General features: G+C 41.7%; 1 protein-coding gene across 1 annotated transcript in view; it reads left to right on the top strand.

Moving 5' to 3' along the window:
• Positions 1 to 5,796, top strand: part of LOC135173379 (uncharacterized) — a 47,402-nt gene extending 41,606 nt beyond the window's left edge. The window contains exon 6 of the mRNA XM_064140239.1: positions 2,980 to 5,796. The gene's annotated coding sequence lies outside the window, so the exon portion shown is untranslated. The remainder of the gene's footprint in view (positions 1 to 2,979) is intronic.
• The last annotated feature ends 10,063 nt before the right edge of the window (positions 5,797 to 15,859 follow it).

The following is a 15,859-nucleotide window of genomic DNA, read 5'->3' as shown; positions in this document are numbered from 1 at the left end:
CTGAAAATCAGAGCTAGGTTCTTCTTTTTACTTCTTTCATTTATTAAGAAATAAATAAGGGCAGGCAGATCTTAAAATAACTGCCAGAGTTACGTAATTGGCTTCAGTCTCTGGGACACTGCAGAAGTTAAGGGAATCATAGAATCATAGAATCAACCAGGTTGGAAGAGACCCTCAAGATCATCCAGTCCAACCTAGCACCCAGCCCTAGCCAGTCTACTAGACCACGGCACTATTGTCAATAGTTAGTTATTTTCTGCAGAAAATGTATAATTAGATTTGCATTTGCATTTACATAGTCTTTTCTTCTCTAATTTATTATTGCTGATTCCTCTGGCCATTTATACCTTCCTATTCCTGAGGAATGTTACCCAGGGAAGTGGTGGAGTCACCATCCATGGAGGTATTTAAAAAACGAGGTGCTTAGGGACATAGTCTAACAGTTTTTCACAGATAGATGTTAGGTTGTAGCTGGACTTGGTGATTTTATGGTCTTTTTTCCAATCAAGTGGTTCTGTGGCTGGTTCCAGCCCCTTAATGTAACCCTAGGAGTGAGATGATGACCTGTTTATTTTTGTTTTGTTTGTGTTTTGTTTTTATATTTTATTATGTAGTGTTTTACTGCTGTGAAAACCTTGGTGCCAGAGTCACTATCTCACATTCTCAAATTCAGAGAAATAATCCCATCATCTTTACACCCCCAAGATTGGATCAGCATCAAGGGGATTCCTGAGTGCCCTTAGATACCATTAAAGTTTTTTAAGTGGTGCAAAGGTGTTCAATGTCTTAAGTCTTTGGGACTAGAGCAAGTATTTCCTAGTTAAATTCTTTCTACCGACACAAATTTACCACTGAATTTAGTTGTGGATGATACCTAATAATTCCTGTCCCTTTGTTCTTGGTTTACAATTTGTCAGCTCTATTTTATTACTGTTTGCAAAAGTAACAAAAGGTGCTGCAGCAGGGATTCATTTGGGCAAATTAAACCTGCAGTGGGATTTCAAATGCCAGCATTTGTCCTCTGGGATTAAACATCAGCAGCCTGTGGAATTACTTCTGACATTTCATCCATCATACACTCAGAATACCTAAACGAACTGGTGCTGCTCTCTCCCTGCTCAAAGAACAACTTTCACAGAGCCTTCCCACAGAAATATCCCAACCCATTAGTGTCAGGAAATTGTGCTTGGAAAGTTAAGAGGAAAACAAGGAAAAATCTTCTGCAAGTGAAAGGCAGAGATGTTATCATGAATCTATAATGTGTGTTGGGAGGTCGGCTCACAAACAGCTCTCTGGATGGTGTAAATTGGAATGACATAAGTGGTGTAGATATATTGATTTTGTTCAGTCCAGGAATTTTCTCTGTAGGAGTGAGTAGATTTACAACTGTGAGAATCTGAACTTCTTCTGCTTAAAGCAAGATGCCAAATCAATGTTAGCAGACATAGGAGGAAGACTACGTCCTGCAAAGACTGCTTCTTCTCCACTTCTTCACAGAGAAAGTGATTTGCCATTGGAATGGGCTGCCCAGGGAGGTGGTGGAGTCACCCTCCCTGGAGGTGTTCAAGAAAAGCCTGGATGAGGCACTTAGTGCCATGGTCTAGTTGATTGGACAGGGCTGGGTGCTAGGCTGGACTGGATGATCTTGGAGGTCTTTTCCAACTTGGTTGATTCTATGATTCTTTGTCTGAAAAGCAAATGTCAAAACGCACACATGTTCAGCATAGACTCTGACAGCATGTATTTTTCAGCCTTGAAACACTACGAATATACTTTGGTGTTTTGGTGGACAAAGTGTCACAGAGTCCTAGAATTACCTTCGGTGGAACAGACCTGTAAGATCAAGTCCAACTGTCAACCTAACACCACTATGGCCATTGAACTATGCCCTGAAGTGAAGTGTCCACATGCTCATCTTGAATACTGTGTTCAGTTTTGGGATCCCCAGTTTAAGAGGGATAGGGATCTGCTGGAGAGGGTCCAGCAGAGGGCTATGTGGATGATGAGGGGACAGGAGGGCATGGCTTATGAGGTGAGGCTGAGGGACCTGGGGCTTTTTAGTCTGGAGAAGAGAAGACTTAGAGGGGATGTGATAAGTGTTTATATGTATCTGAAGGCTGACCAGGAATAGGGGGAGAGGCTCTGCTCACTTGCTCCCTCTGATAGGACAAGGAGCAATGGGTGTAAATTGCAGCAAAAGAGGCTCTGCCTCAACACAGGGGGGAACCTTCTTTACTGTAAGGGTCATAGAGCACTGGAACCCAGTGAGGTTGTGGAGTCTCCTTCTCTGGAGACTGTCAAGGCCTGTCTGGATGAATTCCTCTGATCTGTGATAGATTGTGTGGTCCTGCTCTGGCAGGGATGTTGGACTTGATGATCTTCTTGGGTCCCTTCCAACCCCTAATGTCCTGTGATGGCTATTCCACTGCTTCCCTGGGCAGCCTGTTCCGAAGCCTGACCAGACAGATCATTCCTGGCTAATTATGATCAAACTGGATGAATTGTAAGATTTAGATATGTTAGCATTATCAAAACAAAACCTATGGTCTAGATGCATAATTGGAGGATAACAGCCCCTTCATCTCTGTTTTTCTTATGTGTATAGATATATAGATATAGATAGATATACAGATAGGTAGGCAGATACAGATATAGACATAAAGAGAAGTTGTGTAGTAGATCTCAAATTCATTTTCCGTTCTGGAGAGGACTCCAAGGATATATCTCAATTGCATGAGTTACCCTCCCCTCCCACACTTTTAATAACTAATATAATGTGCTTTGAAGTGATGTGGTTTAATACTGAAATCTACAATCAAACACCTAAACTAACAGAAAAGGTAAAAACCACCACAAGGGAGAATTTAGAAACGGAAGTGCATAATCAGATAAACCAGAAGAAAGTTTTGAAAAGGATTGCAGAGGAGTAACAGGAGATATTGCTGGTGTGTTTCTTACTTCATTGTTGTTTTCTTTCAGTAAAAGTTCTATCAGCTGGGGAGAGTTGCTCACTTCTTTGAAGCTGGCTCTTGTTTCTCTGAAATCAGATTCCTTATTCCCAGGACTCCACTCTGTGATGCCAGCACAAACACACATCGGCAGCTGCACAGCGCTTTAAAGAGTTAGCAAGGAGCTATCAAACAATTACTTATTCCATTTCAGATCTCCATCCATTATTTTCACTAAGAGAGTTTGAAGTTGGGGGAATAAATATCAGAGAAAGCAAATAAATATTTTGGAAGCCTGAGAATCTCACCGAAGGAGAGAAGCTTACCTACTGCTACCCGAAGAGGCAAGACCTGTAGGTGATAAATGCCAACAGGAAGAATAACCCCTTAAAAATAGAAGAAAACCTTAAAAAGTGCTTGAGTTTTCACTCTGATGAAAACAGAGTTTTTGTCATCTGAGCCATTGTCACTTCTTGTGATGGTTGGTGCAGTTCTGACTCTTTCTGCTTTTGGACAGCAGGATGTACAGACTGGACTCACCTTTGATAAATTATAGAATTACAGAACACCAGGGTTTGGAAGTGACCTGAGAAGATCATCTAATCCAGCCTCCCTGCCACATCAGGATCACCCAGAGCAGGTCATACAGGAATACAACCTCTCTGGGCAGCCTGTTCCAGTGTTTTGTCACTCTTACAGTAAAAAAGTTCTCCTTACTTTCACATGGAACCTCCTATGCTCCAGCTTGTGCCCGTTGCTCCTTGTCCTATCACTCAACATCACTGAGAAGAGCCTGGCCCTGCCCTCACAACACTGCCGTTCACATCTTTATCAACAGGAATGAGGTCACCCCCTCAGGCTTCTCTTCTCCAGGCTCAAGAAACCCAGCTTCTTCAGCTTTTCCTCAGCAGATAGGTGTTCCTTGCCCTTATGAAGTCCTCTTAGAGTTAGTAGGTTTGTGCTCTGCATGTAGTTGGGTAGAATGAAGTAAATGAAGAAATTAAGCTTGAAATTCTTGAATTGCTTCCAAATTTAACTGTTGCTATTGTTACTGAGCCTAGAATTGACCTGTTCTGTGTATGTATATGAAATACAAGCTGTCATGGACAGAAATTGACTCTTACTATAAACAACTGTACATTTATCCTTTGGCCTGAAGGGTACGATGAATAAAAACATTACAAGTTTCTCCTGAAACCATCAATACTGGAAACATGAACTGTTTCAGAGGCATTAGTGTGACAGGGCATTGCTAATAATGCCACTAGCATCCCTGTCTGGACAACAACAAAGCTGAACTGCCACCCCAACATGAAGGCAAACAGTCTTCCGTAAGCTCATGAGAAAAAAGCCCAACAAACATCGAGAAGCCAAGCTCTGCTCTTTGTCCTCAAGTTGTGTCTTGGCTTGAGTGGTATTTATTAATTGTATTGGTGGAAGTGCCACACTGAATATGATTTACCATGGTGACGAAGAAAGTTTCAAGCTAATCCTTTCAGATCCTTTACAGTTTTCTCAAATTTTGGCCACCTAAGCTCCACATTTCTTTGCATTTTCCTAGGTGAGAAAGAAAAAACAACAAAAAACAAACACTGAAACTTTTTATTCCTGAACGGAGGAAGGAGATTCTCATAGATCCAATTAGATGTGCCTTGTTGCTGGGGACGCAAAACTTGGATAACTCGACAGGACACTTTCTAATGTTGTTTCTCAAAGTAATCTTTGAGACTGCATAGAAACAACCTTCTCCTTCTTCCCTCCTTTCACATTGAGGGAGTGAGATCTACTTCTAGAATCAACCTGTGCCCAGGGTGACTTTCCCTGATTGCACACCACCAGCTGAGTGGCCAATATTCCTGTGAGAATGACCACTCGCACAGAATCCCATCATGGTGAGGATGGGAAGAGACCTCTGGAGATCATCCAGCCCACCCCCCCGATAAAGCAGAGGCACCCTCAGCAGCTTGCCCAGGATCACAGTGTGGGGCAGTTTGGAATCTCTCACGAGAAGAGGACTCAACAAACTCTCTGGACTGCCCACTCCAGGCCTCCACTACCTCCACAGGTTTTAGTTTGTGCCTGTTGCTCCTTGTCCTATCACTGGACATGACTGAGAGAAGTCTGGTCCCATCTTCTTGAAAATCATGCTTTAGATAGTGATAAGCATTGAAAAGATTGGTAACTCAAACTATGCCATTGATTTACAGCCTGGGTCTTCACCTGTCCTCATTTATTAACCTACACATCAGTGCATCCAACTGATAAAATGCCTACAGTGCTAGAATTTCAGGAAATTATTGTGTAAATGGACCAAATCCTCACCCACGTTGAGCAATTTGGTAATTTTACAGTGGGAGTAAGAGGTGTGAGCAGGTCCTGGGAGACAAAACTTGCCATCATCTTTCTGGGTGGCTTATCCATCTTTGTCCCAGGCTGGTTTAATTTCACTGAGAACATATTATTATGAGCAAGGACAGAAAGTGAGAGGGAACTAGTCAGGGTGGGAGTACAGTCAAGCTTTGCATAAACCAGTAGTTCAGTCATTCACCCAAAAACCATCAGAGGATCAGTCCTAATCCCTGAATCAGTTATAAAACAACATCAACATGGAAGACAGCTCTGTGCATTTTTGGAGACACGGGGTTGGATGTCAGCTTTGGGGAGACATGTACAGATCTGAGTTACAGTAAAGCAGAGACAGGCATCAACTCAGGGCTAAGGATTTCCCCAGACACTGTAAAATTAGGTTATTTTATATATTTTTTATCCCCAAAGACTTTTTCAAGCATCTGATTCTGCTTCTAAAACAGTCATGAGTAAAGAAAGATATTGAGGACTGTATCTGTAACTAACTTGTAGCACTTAGTTTTTTAATGAATGATGAATTTTTTTTTTCACTTTTTCCACCCAGAAAGAATGAAATAATTTTCTCAACCTTGATGCTGGGAGTGGAGAAAATAATTTATGTGTGGCCTCCATATGGTGGCAGCAGTTTTGTTGGTTTCTCTATGACAGAAATGAATGGCTTGCAGCACACTGCTGTTGAACAGCAGACTAGATGAAACTTGTTCACTTGGGTTTCCCAAGTGGTCCTACAGATGTTGAAAGAATAAAGCAAAGGTTGTCCTTAGTCCAAGCTCTCAGACTGATCAAATAGTTAAGCTGTGAGCCTGTATGGCAGATTTAAGCTTTCTTTCACAAGGATGGAGGACTTGCTCTGTGATGTGCTGCATAATTTCCTTCATGATAACCTTCACTCCCTCCACTCTTTTCTTCACACAAAGAATTGTACTGGACATTGGTAAGGCCACACCTTGAGTTCTGGCCCCTTATTACAATAAGGATGTTTTGCTGCTTGAATCTGTCCATCCAGAGAAGGTCAGTAAAACGGTGAAGGGTCTGGGGAACAAGTGTATGGTGAGCAGCTGTGGGAACTGAAATTATTCAGCCTGGAAAAAAAAGGCTGAGGGGAGACCTTCTGGCTCTTACAGCTCCCTGAGTGGAGGTTGAAGCCAAGTGGGAGTCAGTCTCTTCAAAGCAATTAGTGACAAGACAAGAGGAAATAGCCTCAAGTTTCCCCAGGAGATGTTTAGGTTGGGCATGAGGAAAAAAATATTCACTTAAAAGGTTGTCAGGCCCTGGAACACTACATCCAGGACAGTGGTGGAGTTATCATCCCTTGGGAGGTATTTTAAAAACCTATAGATGTGGTGCTGAGGAACATGGTTTAGCAGTGGACTTAGGCGAGTGTCATGTTAATGTTTGGATTTGATGTTAAAGGTCTTTTCCAGTCTAAATGGAACAAAATGTTAGATAATCCCTTGACTGATATTCCCCAAACCACTCTCTGTTTCTATGCCTTTTACACATGAAATCTTTGGAAAAAAATGAGCCATTGAAAATGACAACAAGAGAAGGCAAGACATCTACAATACATTGTGGTAGCCCAGCCAAGCTGGAGAAGTCTCTTTCAAAGAGGACTTGGTTGGGGACTCAACCTGAAATCAAGACACCAGCTCTGCTGTGTCTCTTTGTTTCCTTGCCCTTTTTTTATCCGTGGTGGGAAATAAATACTTCTAGATGAGAGGAGCTAAATGTTAGACAGTTAAAGGTGGGTGAGTTGAGTCCCACACATTTTTATTACAGCTAGATATTTCTACAAGCAGTATAAAACAAAGTCCCTGTCATATAAAGATAAGTTTTATAACATTTTATGGTAGAACCTACGCATCTCCCCAAAGACATGAGAAAGTTTCAAAAGGTTGTATTATCATTTCATGTATGACAGTAGCTGAGAGACACTGTATGAGGCCTCAGGCTGCAGATAGCAGCTTGATCCTGCATTCCTGAAACCTCTTAGAAATTCTGCCAAAGTACTGGACTAAGTATACTAAGAACGCTAAGGAGAGATGCTAGGCAAACTGGGACCCTTTCTAAAGTTCCTGGCTTGTGGTAAACAAATCGGAATCACAGAATCACAGAATGGTTTAGTTGGAAGGGACCCTGTTTTGGAGGGGTTTGAGGTTGCGTTTGGGTTAGATATGAGGCCGATTTTGAAGGTTTAAAAATAATTTAATAATATATACAAAGAGAATTTCCCCCAAACTTATCACACAGTATCACAGTATCACAGTATCACCAAGGTTGGAAGAGACCTCACAGATCATCAAGTCCAACCCTTTACCACAGTGCCCAAGGCTAGACCATGGCACCAAGTGCCACGTCCAACAGTTAACCCACACAAATTCTTTGTACGCGGTTAGTGAAACTATTTTACAGAATGTCTATTTACAGCAGGATGAACCAATTCAGAATCATAGAATCAACCAGGTTGGAAGAGACCTCCAAGATCATCCAGTCCAACCTAGCACCCAGCCCTACTGGTAGAGGTTTAGAAAGATTCTGGTTAGGGGGTCTTGTGGCATAAAGTGACACTGGTAAAGTGGTAAAGTCAGTGAAATTTTTTAGCTACTCAAATCGAGAGAGTTCAATTACTCACTAATTGGAAGTCTCAGTCTTTGTGGTCCCAAAATGTATAGAGTGAGAGTCACGTACTTAATCCTTATGGAGCTAATAGTTCAGTTTGGATATTGGGGTGCTCTGAGAAGATTCCGCGGGCACAATCGGGCTGATGCAGCGAGCTGGAGCGGTGGCAGGCCGGGAACGCCTTGGTCGATCACCCAAGGATTGGTGCAAAGTACTGTGGGACAAAGAATCATATATAGCAGATAAAGGTAGTGGCCCCAGGCAATGAAGAAGCTGGAGAAGTGAGCGGAGGATGGTTGCAGGAGACGAGAGGCACTTTGTTTACCTGAATCGCCCTATTTATTGAATGTGGGCCGAGATTAATGGGTCCTTTGGCCACTAGAATGGCCAATCAGTTTGGCATCACCCAAATCTTATCGTAATGGGCAAAAGGCACTTGCCTGGACTATCCCAAATATGGGGATCACATGGACTTACCCCAGGGAGACATGAGCTGGGTGTGTGAGGGCTTACACAACCTGTTTACAACCAGAGGTCCTGGCAGAAAGACATGTCCAGGCAAGCATAAGCATATTTGGGCCTGTGTGACCCTCCACCACAGACCCCAAGGATCATCCAGTTCCAACTCCCTGATGTAGGCAAGGACAGCTCCCACTAGAATAGGTTATTCAAGGCCTCATCCAACCTGGCCTTGAACACCTCCAGGGAAGGAGCATCCATAAGCTCCCTGGGCAACCTGTGCCAGTGTCTCACCACCCTCACTCTAAAGAGCCCTTTCCTAACATCTAGTTTGAATCTCCCCTCTGCCAGTTTAAACCCATTACGCCTTGTCCTGTCATTACAAGTCCTTGTAAGTAGTCCCTCCCCAGCCTTCCTGTAGGTCCCATTCAGATACTGGAAGGCCACTATAAGGTCTCCTCGAAGCTTTCTCTTCTGCATATATGTAAATAATGTACAAATTATAATTTTACAGATGCACATTCATTATGGGGAGAAAAAATGATTAATTATGTCTACACATCAAGGCCATGCAACACTGGAAAGGTTCGTGAAGGTAAATCCAGGTGAAATTATGACCTTGTTGATTGATGCCAACTGCAATCTTTGCTTTGATGCAAGTGGAGCAGCTTTTAAAAGTAAAATTAGCAGATTTCTTCATTCGGACATCACCTTCCTTTTCCTTAAGCAGCTAAGGTCATGAATGCCTCAAATCAATATGGACACAAAGGGCTACAAAGAGGTAAATGCACAACTATTGTTGTTAAAAGGATGTTTTCCTTACAAGAAAGGTTAGCCCTAACTATAGAGCCCTATTGTGTGACAAGATCAAAAAGACCAATTGATCTCTCCAACAGCCAACACCATACAGAGAATTCAGAGTGGAAATCTCTGACCTGCCCTGTAGATGATCTGTTGGTCTGCAGTTACTCTATGCAGATGTTGACATCAATAGGGCTGATAGAAGAGTATGTGTCAAGGTGACCCCTTCTCGTGCTTTGATTAATTGACTTAATAATTTGTCACTTTGGGGGTGCAGAAAGGGAACATGTAATTAACCTCTTTTGGAAGATACATATCTCAATCGAGTATAATAATTTTTCTAGATAGGATTATTACAACCTCTTCCCATACTAATAAATGCTATTCTAACTCAAAACTGGTACCAGCAAAAAGATATTTAACGTGTTGATCTAAAACAAATTGTTCCCGGGCTTGATGGTGTGTGATGAAATCTGGAAAGGGTTTGTGCCTCCCCCATCAGAGTAAGGTAACAAAGGACTTAGTTCCTAAGGACCATAGCTCTATAAGAATAGATTTACTGTAAGTTACAATTTATAAGACAATGAATGTTTAGAAATTCTGATAATTCACAAATATTCAGCTACATTTTTTATTTTTAAAATAAAAACTAACCATGCAAAAAGACAACAGCAAAAATTTAACAGGATGTATAACCTTAAGCTATGTGATGTGCCAAAATACTTTTAAATATGTGCCAAGAACTAAGTGGTCTTGCTTTATTCTTATCTGGGAGTTGTTCTACCCAATCAGAACTTTAATGTTCCTTTTTTATTCTGGGTGTAAGACCACGCTATTCACACTGGTTTCCAAGTATGACAGATTACAGCCCAATCTGATACTGCAGTGACTGTTCATTTCCCACTGTTGATCACCCCCTCATCTTATGGCTGCAAAGAGAAATACAGAGAAGAATCACAAGACTCTCTACAGTAATAATGTACACTTTACAAGGATCCATATTCTAGCACTGAGGAGAAAACATTGTGGTCTGTTTCCTTACTTTGCCGTTTTCTCTGGTGCAAATCTCAAAAATCAGCTGAATCAGTATAATTTCTTGATATTTTTCCCCTTCTATTTTCCTTTGGTATCTTGCTTGCCAGGATAATTTGTGCAAATTATGCCATGACAAAAGGAAGGTACTTAAAATAAATGGAGATATTTGCAGACAGCACTTTGGCAAAGGATTGATAGCATTGTTTTTCAGAAGCCCTGAGTACTTTCTTCACTACATACAATTTGGTCTCTACTAATGCAGTTGCTCATGCATCTACTTTGGATATGGGCTCTCAGGACATTTTAATTTATTAGGCTATGGCTCGTCTGTATGCTTCTGTCTTTTTTTCCTTCCCACTACTGTTTAAAAGATTTTAGCTTTGGCCCTTGTTGCAATGCATCAGTTTAATTAAAATCTGCAGATGTTTTCCATAGACCATGTTAAGTGGGACTTACATCTCATCCATGAAGACACATTGGCTCGTACTGGAATATATTAATGGATACTTCAAATACATTGGCAATAAATAGGTCCTTTTTCAAGAAACAAGAGCAAAACATGCAAGCATGTATGCTCTACAGTGGTGAGAAACAAGACCAGGTTTGGGAGCTGTAACTTGTGTGGCTATGCATAGACATCAGAGTGATAATCAAGAGAGTGGGACGAGACTCTTCAGTAGTCACAGGATAAGGGGCAGTTGATACAAACTAGAATCCAGGAGGTTCCACCTGAACAGAAGGAGAAAGTTCTTTGTGATGAGGATGTCAGAGCCCTGGAATAGGCTCCCCATAGAGATTGTGGAGTCTCATTTTCTAGAGAGGTTCCAAAGCCACTTAGATGTTATTATTCTAGGCAAGCTGCTGTGGGCAACCTTGCTTTAGCTGGAGGTGTTGGACTGGATGATCTCCAGAGGTCCCTTCTGATCTTCACCATGCAGGGATTCTATGATTCTACAATAAGGAGGAAGCTATAATATAAACATTGTGAAAGGACTTGGTTTTCATTCCAGTTTAATTTGTCAGAGTATGATCTTTCACCTGAACCCTGAAAACAGGGATGCATCATCCTCCAACCTATAAATCAGCTAGCTGAAAGATTGGCAGCTGCTTGCAAACTGAGCACATCTTGTGCTCCATCCCAGGCAGGTGATGATTTAATCACAGCCATGGTGATGGAAAGGCTGTGAGGGTTCATCTTTCACACACCAACCTAAACAAACACTGCACAGCATCTGTGGAGCCTGGAGAAGAGAAGGCTCAGGGGAGACCTTATTGCTCTCTACAACTACCTGAAGGGAGGTTGTAGCCACACGAGAGTTGGTCTCTTCTTCCAGGCAACTAGTGACAGAACAAGACGACACAGTCTCAAGCTGTGCCAAGGCAGGTTTAGGCTGGATGTTAGGAAGAAGCTCTTTACAGAGAGAGTGATTGGCGTTGGAATGGACTGCCTGGGGAGGTGATGGAGTCACCATCCTGGGAGGTGTTTAGAAGACTGGATGGCATGGTTTAGTTAATTAGAAGGTGTTAGGTGATAGGTCGGACTCAATGATCTCAGAGGTCTTTTCCAACCTGTTAATTCTGTGATTCTGTATTGCAAACCAGACTGGTTCCTGCTCCAGCATTCCCATCACACGCTCATCTGTCTGCACTTTCTCAAACATCAGTCCTTTACCTGCTCCTGTGTCACTTTACATCTCTGAGATTGGCCTTTTAAAGACCACAGGATGATGTTTTCCACCATCCCACCAAGCTGTAATTTCATGTTTACAAAAAAACCTCCAAAACCCAAAACCGAATCACCACATCAGGAAAAGGAATGAAACAAATTCCAAAAATCCCTCTTAATTATTGATATGTAGAAAAAAATTGTTCTCCTGTGCTCTGAAAACTGGTGTAAAATGTCACAGCTAGAAGAGTTTCTTCCCAGTAAGTTATTCTCAGTAAATTTCGTCTGCTCGTTGCACGCATACACATATAGATATCTCAGATCTGTCTTTGTAGATGCTTTCTCCTCATGAAAAGCATTCTGACTACTTAACAGGCATGTGGGATCCTGCATAAATTATGCTGATTTTATATGATTCAAACTATAAAATATAAAATTACATTGCATTTTCAATTAAGTGTACACACAAACCAAGTGGAACATGGAAGGTCAGACTGGAAATTCCCCATTCTCACATGTGGATAATTTTTCATTCCATCCAGCAGCCCCATTGATTTTCACTGAGCTGAGGAAGAGGTCTCGTGTAAGACCATCATCTAGGCATGTTTTAAGACCACTTCAGGGCTCCAGTCTGGCAATCTGATCTGTGCATAGACAGATGCACACTTAGCTGATGTCAGTGGGCTGCTTTTCTCATCTTGGGAAGGCATTTCATGGATCAAGGCCATAACAGTTAACTCAGCTACCCGAAGAAGAACATGACAAAGCTCCACTACAACATTTTAATCAGGTGCTTTTGAGATTATATTGGCATTTAGCTTTATAGATGTGTGGCATTTCTCCACTAAAAAAAAACCCATAATATTCTTACAGTATTCCCATGGTTTTAAGAGGACAGAGGTTAGAGAAAGACTAGCATTTGGTATAGCTGAGGTGAATTGCACCGGCAGAATGGAAATCACAGAATCACGTAGAAGCCTAGCATGGTAGGGGTTGGAATGGACTTCTAGAGATCATCTGGTGCAACCCCCTTGCTAGCAGGGTCACCCTCAACAGCTTACTCAGAATCACAATGTTCAGGTGGTTTTGGAATCTCTCCAGAGATCTTCAGGCAGCCTGCTCCAGGGCTCCAGCACTCTCACACCAAAGAACTTTCTCCTCAGGACACCCATTCCTCCCTTGAATTCCTGTACGTTTCTTTTCCTTTGTGTTTGCTGCCTTGCAGTGAAGTTTCTAAACTTGCTTATGTATATCCTACCACAGGAATTAGGTGCCTGTTTTCAGAAATAATGAGTGTCTGTGAAGCTGCTCAGTTAACAAAAAGGTGGGTGTAACCTCAAAAATCAGCTGTCCCTTGAAGCTGGGGATGAGATCCCCAGCTGTAGAGCTGGACATACTGGTACTTAGAGATTGTTCCTGGTTGTTCTGGTATTGTACAGAGATCTGCTCTCACAAGATGTTGAGCACTGACCAAACAGCCTCTGAAGTCTGCGAAAACTCTCCCACCAACTTCCAAAGCAGACTGTGAGTTGTGCTTGAAACCTACTGCCTATTTTAACCCATGTCAGTCACCAACATGGTCTCTCTTCTGGGTGTCATGGATACATAGAATCATAGAATTACCTGGTTGGGAGAGACCTGAAGATCATGGAGTCTAACCATCACTTAACATCTCCATGTACACAACTGTTAGTCTAAATCCCTTAGCACGTCATTGAAATGTCTTTTAAAAACCTTCAGGGGTGGTTACTTTATCACCTCCCCGGGCACCCTGTTCCAGTCCCCAGAACAGAAGCTGAATTAGCCACCAAAAAAAATTTAACAGTCTTTTACAGGTGCAATTTCTGTGACAGTGCCTACACATTTGAGAGAGTGTTGCAGTGTCATTCTGCTTTCATTGCTGCCAGTTTTATTGTCACCTGAGACCAGAAACACGAGTACTCTCTACAGAGTACATCATACACTCTTACTGGGCTCTGCCTGACTCAATCACTGATCTCTGCAGCACTTCATCATGTTCTTCCTTCACAGATGGATCAGACAACCCACTCTTCTAATGTATGGCACACAGATAGATGAATGCATCTACACAAACCCTGTTGCTTCAGTGTGCATTGGTATAGCAATCAGACATGCATGGCAAGGAGAAAAACTGGGACTTCACATAAATGAAAGTGTCCTGTCATGTCAGACATGAGATGATCTTTAGCAACTTCGACTATTATTTTCCAAACCATAGGCACCAATACAAACTTTGTTCATTACCAGCTGTTAGGCATGCTATCATGAAGACTATGCACATCTGTGGGTTCAGTTTTTAACCAGATCTTCCCTGGGTGTAAGCAAAAATGATGGAGGGCCTTGGAGAAAAACTTTGCTTTGGGCTTTTCAGAGTGCCTTGGCTCATAAAGTAATGTTGGTGTGATATATTACCCTTTATTAATGTGTTCATTTTTGGGCCACTCACTGCAAGAAATAAGTTGAGGTGCTGGAGAGTGTTCAGAGAAGGACAACAAACCTTGTGAAAAGTTTGGAGAAAACAAGTCTTGTGAGAAGGAGCTGAGGTAACTGGCATTGATTAGACTGGAGAAAAGTCTGAGGGGACATCTTCTGTCTCTCTACTATGCCCTAAAAAAAGGTATTCACTCAAGGAACAAAAGACAGAACAAGAAGAAATGGTCTCAAGTTTTCCCAGGAGATGTTTAGGCTGGACATGAGAAACAATTTCTTCTCTGAAAATGCTGTTAAGCCCTGAAACAGTCTGTCCAAGGCAGCAGTTGAATCATCACCCCTGAAGTGATTTATAAACCATGATGATGTAGTGCCGATGGATGTGGTTTGGTGTTGACTTGGGAGTGTCAGATTTATGGTTGGAACTGAAGATCTTGAAGATATTTTGAACTAAATGATTCTATGATTCAATAAGGTAATTCTGGTGCGATATCTGGCTACATCTGATTGTCTGTGCTAGATCAGGACTAGAATGTCTTAAGGTGAATTTGTACAGAACTGAATCCTAAAGAAGTTGGACTGGATGATTCTTGAAGTCCCTTCCAACTTGGCATTCTGTGATTCTATGAATGCTTCTGCTCATGAAGAGTCACATTGCTGCCCATGAAGTTGCAAAGGTTAAATAAACTGTGGTTTCAGGTAGCATGGATCCAAACCAGTTTCTAATTTTGGCTGGTCATTTTGATACCCATGAGGAGCCACCAAATACTTTCAAGGGCATCCCAGTGAGACCGCTTCTTTCTTGATTTACAAGAAGCTCTTCTGATCCTTCAAACACATTTCAGAGGATAATCAGGACAGGTACAGTCTTCCTTACCTGTTTCCACTTCATTTCCATTGGTTCCTCATTTGCTAGCTGTCTCACTTGTGCAAGTGCTCATCCCACTTTTCCCTGGTTGTGCACTCAGTATCATATGAATGCAGCTGTCAGAATCTAAATCAAGACACAGTTCAAATTAGATTTCTCTGTCATAGTGGAAGGAAGGAAGCATTCTTGGAAAGTTGATCCATTCCAAATTTCAGTTATCTTCAGCTAGTTGTTTTGAATAAAGCACTTGTTGTGGTTCAGTATTGGAACACTTAAACCAAGGCCATGTTGGACAAAGTCTTGAGCAACCTGGTCTTGTTGAAGGCGTTCCTTCCCATGACAGTGATATTGGAACTAGATGATTTTTAAAGTCCCTTCAAATCCAAGCCATTTGATGATTCTATAAAATATAGGAAATTAAAATGGAAACTGCTATATATTTTTAGCCATGATTGTTTTCTATACTAATCTACCTGTATGTGTAAAACTAGTTGGGACAGAGCCTTCACCAACTTTAAGCAATTTTTGCCATCAGTGTAGGGGAAGGCTTAAAAAGAATTAATTATTTGCATGATAGCATTGATGATAATGCCAAAATAATTAATGCACCGAGTACAAAAGAACGCATGAAAAAAATAAGGGGTC

This window comes from Pogoniulus pusillus, chromosome Z, assembly GCF_015220805.1.
Source record: "Pogoniulus pusillus isolate bPogPus1 chromosome Z, bPogPus1.pri, whole genome shotgun sequence".
Classification (NCBI taxonomy): domain Eukaryota; kingdom Metazoa; phylum Chordata; class Aves; order Piciformes; family Lybiidae; genus Pogoniulus; species Pogoniulus pusillus.
The sequence above is the reverse complement of the archived record's forward strand: the minus strand, read 5'-3'. Positions and strand labels throughout refer to the sequence as shown.